General features: G+C 31.7%; 1 long non-coding RNA gene across 1 annotated transcript; it reads right to left on the reverse strand.

Annotated features, from left to right (window-relative positions):
• Window positions 1–1,411: 1,411 nt before the first annotated feature.
• Window positions 1,412–5,069, reverse strand: LOC148212957 (uncharacterized). Its single transcript, XR_015789197.1, has 3 exons — window positions 4,694–5,069; window positions 1,709–1,798; window positions 1,412–1,600 (listed from the first exon to the last, which is right to left on the reverse strand). It is a non-coding gene; the product is annotated as an uncharacterized LOC148212957 (long non-coding RNA).
• Between the last annotated feature and the right edge of the window lie 2,875 nt (window positions 5,070–7,944).

Raw genomic sequence — 7,944 nt, forward strand, 5'->3', positions numbered from 1 at the left:
TCTATGTTGATTATCTATATAGTGTCAATCCAATACAAGTCCGTAGTTTTTTTAATTCTTTTCTTCTTTAATATCTTATTTATTATATAATATAATTGATTATTCTTAGAATCTTTTATCTTATTATATTTTTTTATCTTTATCTATTTAAATTTTAAATATAAATATATTAATTTTATCTATATATTATATAGATAAAATAAATAAATATATTCAATTGAAATTGTTATTTCCATTTGTTTTTAATTCATTTAAAATTATTTTCTTTTCTCCATTGTAGTCGTTTTTCACTATTCACATTCATATTAACAACAGTGTATCAAACAAATATAATCTGATCGTGTATAAATGAAGCTTAGTAAACTAGATTTTTTGTCATAACCAGAATTTTCCAACAAAATAGATCCATTTAAAAAATGATCATGAGAAAATGCATAAATATACTCCCGAAAGATAAGTAGGTATAGGAAGTCACGTTGCCGAGATTTCTCAAGTTCTAAATATCCTTGAAATTCCTCCATTTAAAATTTGATTTGATACGGGGATACTATAGTTATCTCCGTTTCATGACCTTTGCTTTTCACTCACATGACGGTCTCATTGTATTTTCTGTGATACAAAAAGTTACTTTTGTGTGATTTTTTTTAATTGGAATATTTTGATTACGTCGTGTAATTTAATTTATTTTTTCATTTTGATTACGATTGTATCTACACCGAATTTTTTTTTATATTTTTGGGCACTAGTAGAAAGTTGGCCTTCAATGACAGTTAAATGATGACAAATTTGAAAAATTGTCATCAATGCATTTTCAACTACAGTTATAATTTGTCATGAATAGATTTTCCATCACAATTAATAAATATCACGAAAAATCATTTAATTACAATTTATAAGTGTCACTAAAACAATCAAATATTTTTGTCATCCTGTCAATAAATACCTAAAGACGACAGTTTATAAATTGTCATGAATTAATATTTAACGACAGTAAAAGATTGACATGAACTTTTTTTTAACGATTATTTATAACTGTCATGAAAACTTTTGTAGTAATAGTTTTAATAGTCAATATTGACAGTTTCAACAATCACGAAAAATTGTATAATGACAACTTAAAAATGTCATGCAACATTAAATAATGACATTCGATATATGTCACGTATTTACAACGACAATTTAAAACTATCATGATATACTTAATAATGTCAACATTTAATTGTCAAGAAACGTTTTAAATGTTTTTTTTTGTCACGAAACCTATTTTGTTGACATTTATTAATGTAACTTTTCATATAAACCTTTTTTGAAATGTTTCTAAAAATCGCTTTCCATAGTTGTACCTGTACCTATCAATTGTGACGTATTTTACATACAAAAACATATATATCCATTAGTACACCAACCCACCTACAAATATAAAGTGTATACATATAGTAAATTATATATATATCAACGAAGGTTTTTCATGTCCATTAACCCCGTACATAAACAAACTATACCAAATAACTACCAACCCAACAAAAAATGGCCCAACAGTCATCTTTTAAATATTCCAAGTAGCTACCCACCGTGGTTGTCCAGGCTCTTCTCGGAAGACCTACGTAATGGACAAAAACCTCAAATATTTCACAATAGCATATGCAAGAAGTCAAACTACAACAAATGTAGCTAACATATTACTATTATATGTTGTTAGAGTTCATACCGTGTAAACGTGAAAGGTCAAACTACAAAATGTAGCTAACATATTACAGAAACGCTCGACACTGCTTCCTTCAACCCTTGCTCCCACATGCTGAACAACATATTGAAAACAAATAGTTAAGAAAACACGAATCTAACTTCGACAAATATACACAAAAGTAGAGAACCTAAACTTTCAAATCTCTTACACTGAGTTTACTTACTCTTTCTACTCATTGTAAAGGTTAGAAAAGAAATTTATATTTTAGACCTTCGGAATCAACACACTTTCATAGTCTAGCCTTTATGTAGTGCCAGAGAGCTAACAATCACAATACGGACCTAAGATATTTTTCTTTCCTTCAAATCAATCACACAAAACCCTTCTTGCATAAAAATAACGCAAAAAGGCAATATCAAACGGTTTTTGAAATTCTCAAAATACTAAAGACTTTACCCAAATAAAACTGATTTAGGAACAACACAAATGTTGAACACTAACAAACAAAAACAATCTACTTATCTAAACCTTAATTGGCTATCTTTACTGCAAGATAGCCAGAAAATTATCCAACTAGACTTCCAACTATATGCATGACATAAATATAAACAATAAGTCTTAATTGGTCATCTTTGTTGCAGGATAGCCACACAGTTATCCAACTAAACTTTAAACCACAAAATTATCCAACGAGACATTATACTATATGCATGGCACATATAAACACTAAGTCTTAATTGGCTACTTGTACAATCTTACATAAGCAAGTCAAGCCTAAAATCAATGCACGATATTCACAAAAGAGACCACAGAAGTAACCAGAACGGGAGAGATAGACAACCAGAAACAAGATATGAACACACCAAACTAAACAACATAGCTTTAACAAACACAAACGGAAACGAAAATTGGCTATCTTTGCTAGAGGATAGCCAGAAAATTATCCAACTAGACTTTCAACTATATGCATGACACAAATATGAATAATAAGTCTTAATTGACTATATTTGCTGCAGGATAGCCACAAAATTATCCAACTAAACTTTAAACCACACAATTATCCAACGAGACATTATATTATATGCATGACACATATAAACACTAAGTATTAATTGGCTACTTGCACAATCTTACATAAGCAAGTCAAGCTTAAAATCAAAGCACGATATTCACAAAGGAGACTACATAAGTAGCCAGAACGGGAGAGAAAGACAACCAGAAACAAGATATGAATACACCAATCTAAACAACATAGCTTTAACAAACACAAACGAAACGGAAACATTATCTAGCACATTTCTCACTGCAAGAACAAGCTTTCACGATTAGTAAAAGTAATGAAAGGAAAGAATATGAAAGACAAAAAAGTTTGAACACACTCCACTATTGCCAAAGTGCTAACTTGCAAAGAACGATAGAAAATAGAAAACCTTCTTGTTGAAACCATGAAAACTAGTCCGAAGCACATCATCAATCTCAGAACAGCCAATATTCAGTTCATAACAGTCCAACATACTTCCATAACCAGAACATGTAAATTTTTCAAAACGAAACACAACTAATACTACAACGAACATATATCCAACAGGCTTCTCACAAAAGTTCAGCATGCTTTTCAAACACAACCAAGCAAACGACAACATAACAAAAATTTTTAAAAGCCACAACCATCAACATAAACTCAACATGCTTCAGCCCTACAACCTCATCACAAATATTCAATAAGTTCTTAGGAACACAACCAAGCAAGCAACTTAGTAAACACCATTCAGAAACACGTCCATCAATTCCAGAAAACAGTATTCAATCCCACGTGTTCGGAACTAAACAAGAACCAACATGTGTATGCAACAGTTCATTAACAATATAGCAAGTGTAGTTTAAAGTTTAAAGGCAACCAAACAACCAAGCAACTTATACGTTCAAGATGAAATATGAACAAGTAAGAACTACTAATCAAAGGGTCCTAACCGCTAAAAAATGTATCACTAAAAGACGATATAAAATTGACTTCCGAGGATTAGATGGGATTGTAGGATGCACAATATCCTAAATGGCCTATTCCTCTGCGAAAAGTAGAAAACCGAGTCCGAAAATGAGTGTCAAAATCAAAGAAATTGGGAAGGAACCTCTGCTACATTTGTAGCTAAAAGACATGCAGATGATTTTCCACCACAACTTCCGCTCATCAACCAGATGACAGCGTGCAATACCTCCCGACATAGCTCTTCCATCTCTTTTCTTAAGAAATCAATGTTCCCACAACAAAGTAATCATGAACAAATAGAACATGGTAATAAGAATCAATAAGAAAGTCAAAACTACAGAGTTTAGACTTGTATGTTTTAGAGATAATGAAGCAGGAACATTACAATGCAATTTCATAATAGAATATTTTGTAGTCATGACAATGATAGCACAAAAATAACTAACTTGCACCGAAATAAATCAAGTCGCTTATCTTGCCAACAATTAAGGGTTAAAATATCTTGTCTACATGACAATATTTAAGGAATGTCACTACCTAAATATTATGATCAGGTTGACCAAAAGAAAAACTACTCATTAGAAGAAACTTGAAGAAGAAAACCAGTAGTGTTTACAATGTTATTCATCAATTTATAGTAATCCAAAACTCAATAAATTGACAGCAACTTCAAACCTTGAAAGTAATTGACACCAACCCCAAGTTTACACATTACCACCCCAATCTAGAATGAAAAAAAATTAGGAATTGAAACGTAAATAAACCTTTTTTCTCCATAATTTCTTCATTCTTAGTTCATTCATAATTTTATAGCAACCCTAAAAATTAAACATATTTACAGCAGCCCCAAAACTTGGAGTAAATGGACAGCAACCCTAAGTTTATACAAAAATAAATTGAAGTTTACATCTAGAATGAAGGAATGGAGGAATAAACTGTGCAAATAAAACTTTTTTTTGCCCTAATATCCTTTTTATTGCTTTAATTTGACAAGAAAAATAGAGAGTCAAGCCAATTACCAGATTTGAGTTGAGCCACCGTCGAAGAGGGAGTCGTGCCGCGGCTGGTGGAGTCCTATTGTGGTCACCAGATCTCTGTCCACCCACTGTGGAAGAGGAAGTCGCGAGTTGGAGAAGAGGAAGGCAATCACCAGATCTGTGCGCGGTTGGAGTTTCACTGAAGAGAACGAGGAAGCCGTGGACTTTCACCGAAAATAACGAGAGGGCCGTCAGAGTTTTGCAAAAGAGAATGAGACCGCATCGAGTTTTGCCGGAGTTAGATGAGAGAGAGGGAGGAGGCGGAACGTAATGCAAAATAGGGAAGAAATGTTTTCAAAGTAACGTGTAATCCCTCAATTTCTCCTTCCTGTTATGCGCGCGGTCCCGATTTTATTTTCCCCCAAATTTTTTTCAATTGCCGCCTCTTTTTTAATAGCATTATAGGGTAAAATGTTACAATTTAATGTTATAGAAAGCAATATTTGTTGTAGTGTAATATTCAATACCTACTAAATCTCGCTGAACCAATTTTGGTCTTTGTTGGGTCGATGTCGAATGGGTTCACCACTGCAAAACTGAGTTCAAAAAGAGCTCAAACTTGCTGGTCCTACACAGTAAAAGGTGTGGATAGCTCAAATCGACCTTCGTTTGGGAGTGGGTAAGCGTCAAAGCAACGCCGAGGGGGTCAGTATCACAAATCGACGTCGTATCCCACTCTAAAAAGGATTTGGGAAAAATAATTAACTTTTAAAACCCAACCATAAAATGCAAAAGGGAAAATTAAATTCCCTAGACGTTGGATTAAGATTTAATAAAAAAATTCTCTTTAAAAAAAATTTAAAACTTAATTCAGCCCATCTAACGAGATTGGACCTTAAGTTCTAATTTACCCAAAAATAGATCTCGGAAATTAGAAGATCCAGTAATTTAATCATCAGCTTAAGGGAAAATCCAAATGCACAATTTAAATCTTAAAATTAAAATAACTCAAAAACTTGGGACGTTACAGAAATCATTTTTCTCAATATCTTCTTCCCCGACATTAGAAGTCTCATCTTTCTCAAAAGAGTCGGGAATTGTAATATTTTAAAAAAATATATTACCAACTCTATTTTAGAATGGTCGGGAATATTAATATGTCCCGACTATTTCGAAAATAGTCGGGAATTGTAATATTTAAAAAAATAAAAAACAATAGCGCCTAACAATTTATTAAAATATTCGTGTAAAGTCACTATTCAACTTTTTTTCTAAAAATAGTCGGGAGTGGTAATTTAAAAAAATTAAGAAAAATATTGTCCGACTATATAATAAAATAGTCGAGAATATAAACCTCTCCCGACTATTTCAAAAATTGTCGGGAGTGGTAATATATAAAAACAAAATTTTACCCAACTATTAGGCAAAAACGTCGAAAATATATTCTTTTCCTGATTATTTTAGTCAATAGTTGGTAGAGTCTCGACTATTATTCTTTAATCGGGAAAAAGATGTTTGCCCAGCGTCGAGAATAACAGCGTTGGAAAAAACTCATAATTCTTGTAGTGTCGGCGATCGATTATGTGATTTGCGTCATCTAGGTAACAGATCTTGAACGACGACGCGAGGAAGATAATGAACTTTTGGTTTTTTGAAAAGAATATCGAAAACTGATGAGGAAGAAACAAGTTCACAAAATGGCGTGGTTTGATTTAATTTATTTTAATTGTAATTACCAACAATGAAAAAATGATTACTATATTAATATTATACTTGAACATTTCATAAAATCAACTTATTTTGTTGGTGTTTGGTGTACACATGTGTCCATAAGTCTTAGTGGTCTTGAGCGTTCAATTCACACAAGTAACTAAATATGTTATCATTATATATATATATATATATATATATATATATATATATATATTTTACAAAAAGAAAGATCTACTAAGTTTTTATTTTTCATTTTATTGACTTGTTTCTATTTTCTTTCAAAAAGTTACTATTAATATTCTTAAAAATTTAGACAAGAATCTAATAAAAAAAATTTCTCAAAACTAAGATTTAATCAAAAAAATTTCTATCTAAACTTCAAAATTTTATGTTATAAAAATTTAAAGCTTCATGAACCTAACTAGTTCCAATTTAAACTCAAATTAATTCCTAACCATTCGATTAAGTTGACTACCTTTCATTCCAATAAAAAAAAATTAGGGTATAATTTAAATATGAATATTTTATTTACGGAATGCTTGGTGAAACTAGAATTAACTTATATTATTTATTTATAAAAATATATTAATAGAGGGTTGAAAAAATAATTTAAATTCATAGGGCTCAAACTCGGGACCGAAGAGAGGAAGGGCACAATTACGCAGGATAAGCATACCACTATAACAAATACCATTTTCTACTTGTTTCATGGAGTTTTTGGGGAAACTATTAAGCATAAATCTATACTTGATGCTATCGGACAATCTCGAAATAATTAATATCGTTAACAAAGCTGTAGTTTTTCCGACATAAATGAAACGTGCTCAAAATCATTTGTTTTTGTATGTCATACATTTTCAAGATGGTCTAGGTAATTGTCATGAAATACTTGAACTTGTTTTATTTTCCTTGACAATTACAAAATGTCATAAAAGCATGAAAATTTTCGTAAATTCCCGTTTTTTCCCGCCAAAATCGCGCATCCACCATTTCGTGACAGTTTTCCACTGTCATTGAAATTTTGATTTTCGCGACAGTTTTTAACTGTCATAAAACTTACAAAATCCGAAAAATAGCGTTTTTTCCCGCGAAAAACGCGCCTCCATCATTTATGACAGTTTTTTTTCATCCAAATTTTTTTACTGTTCACAACTGTCATGGAAGACCACTTTTCTACTAGTGGGGGTTGCTAACTCAATGGTAGAGTACTCGGCTTTTAAGTGCGGCTAGCATCTTTTACACATTTGTATGAAGTAACAGATTCGTCCATACTATCGGTAGAGTTTGTAAGACCGCGACTGATCCTGAAAGGAATGAATGGAAAAAGCAGCATGTCGTATCAATGGAAAATTCTAGTAATTTTTTTACCTTACTAGATTGGGCCAAACCTTGTTTGAATTCTTGATGCGGAACAAAAAGTCAAGTCAAGTCGGGTCGAATGAATAAATGGATAGAGCCCTATGCTCCAATTATAGATAAATAAAAAGTAACGGGCTTATGTTCTTAATTCGAATGATTACCCGATCTAATTAGACGTTAAAACTATATTAGTGCTTGATGCGGGAAGAACTTTTCTCATG

Source organism: Momordica charantia, assembly GCF_013281855.1.
Source record: "Momordica charantia cultivar OHB3-1 chromosome 2 unlocalized genomic scaffold, Mcharantia_2.0 BLBB01000002.1, whole genome shotgun sequence".
In the NCBI taxonomy this organism is placed as follows: Eukaryota; Viridiplantae; Streptophyta; class Magnoliopsida; order Cucurbitales; family Cucurbitaceae; genus Momordica; species Momordica charantia.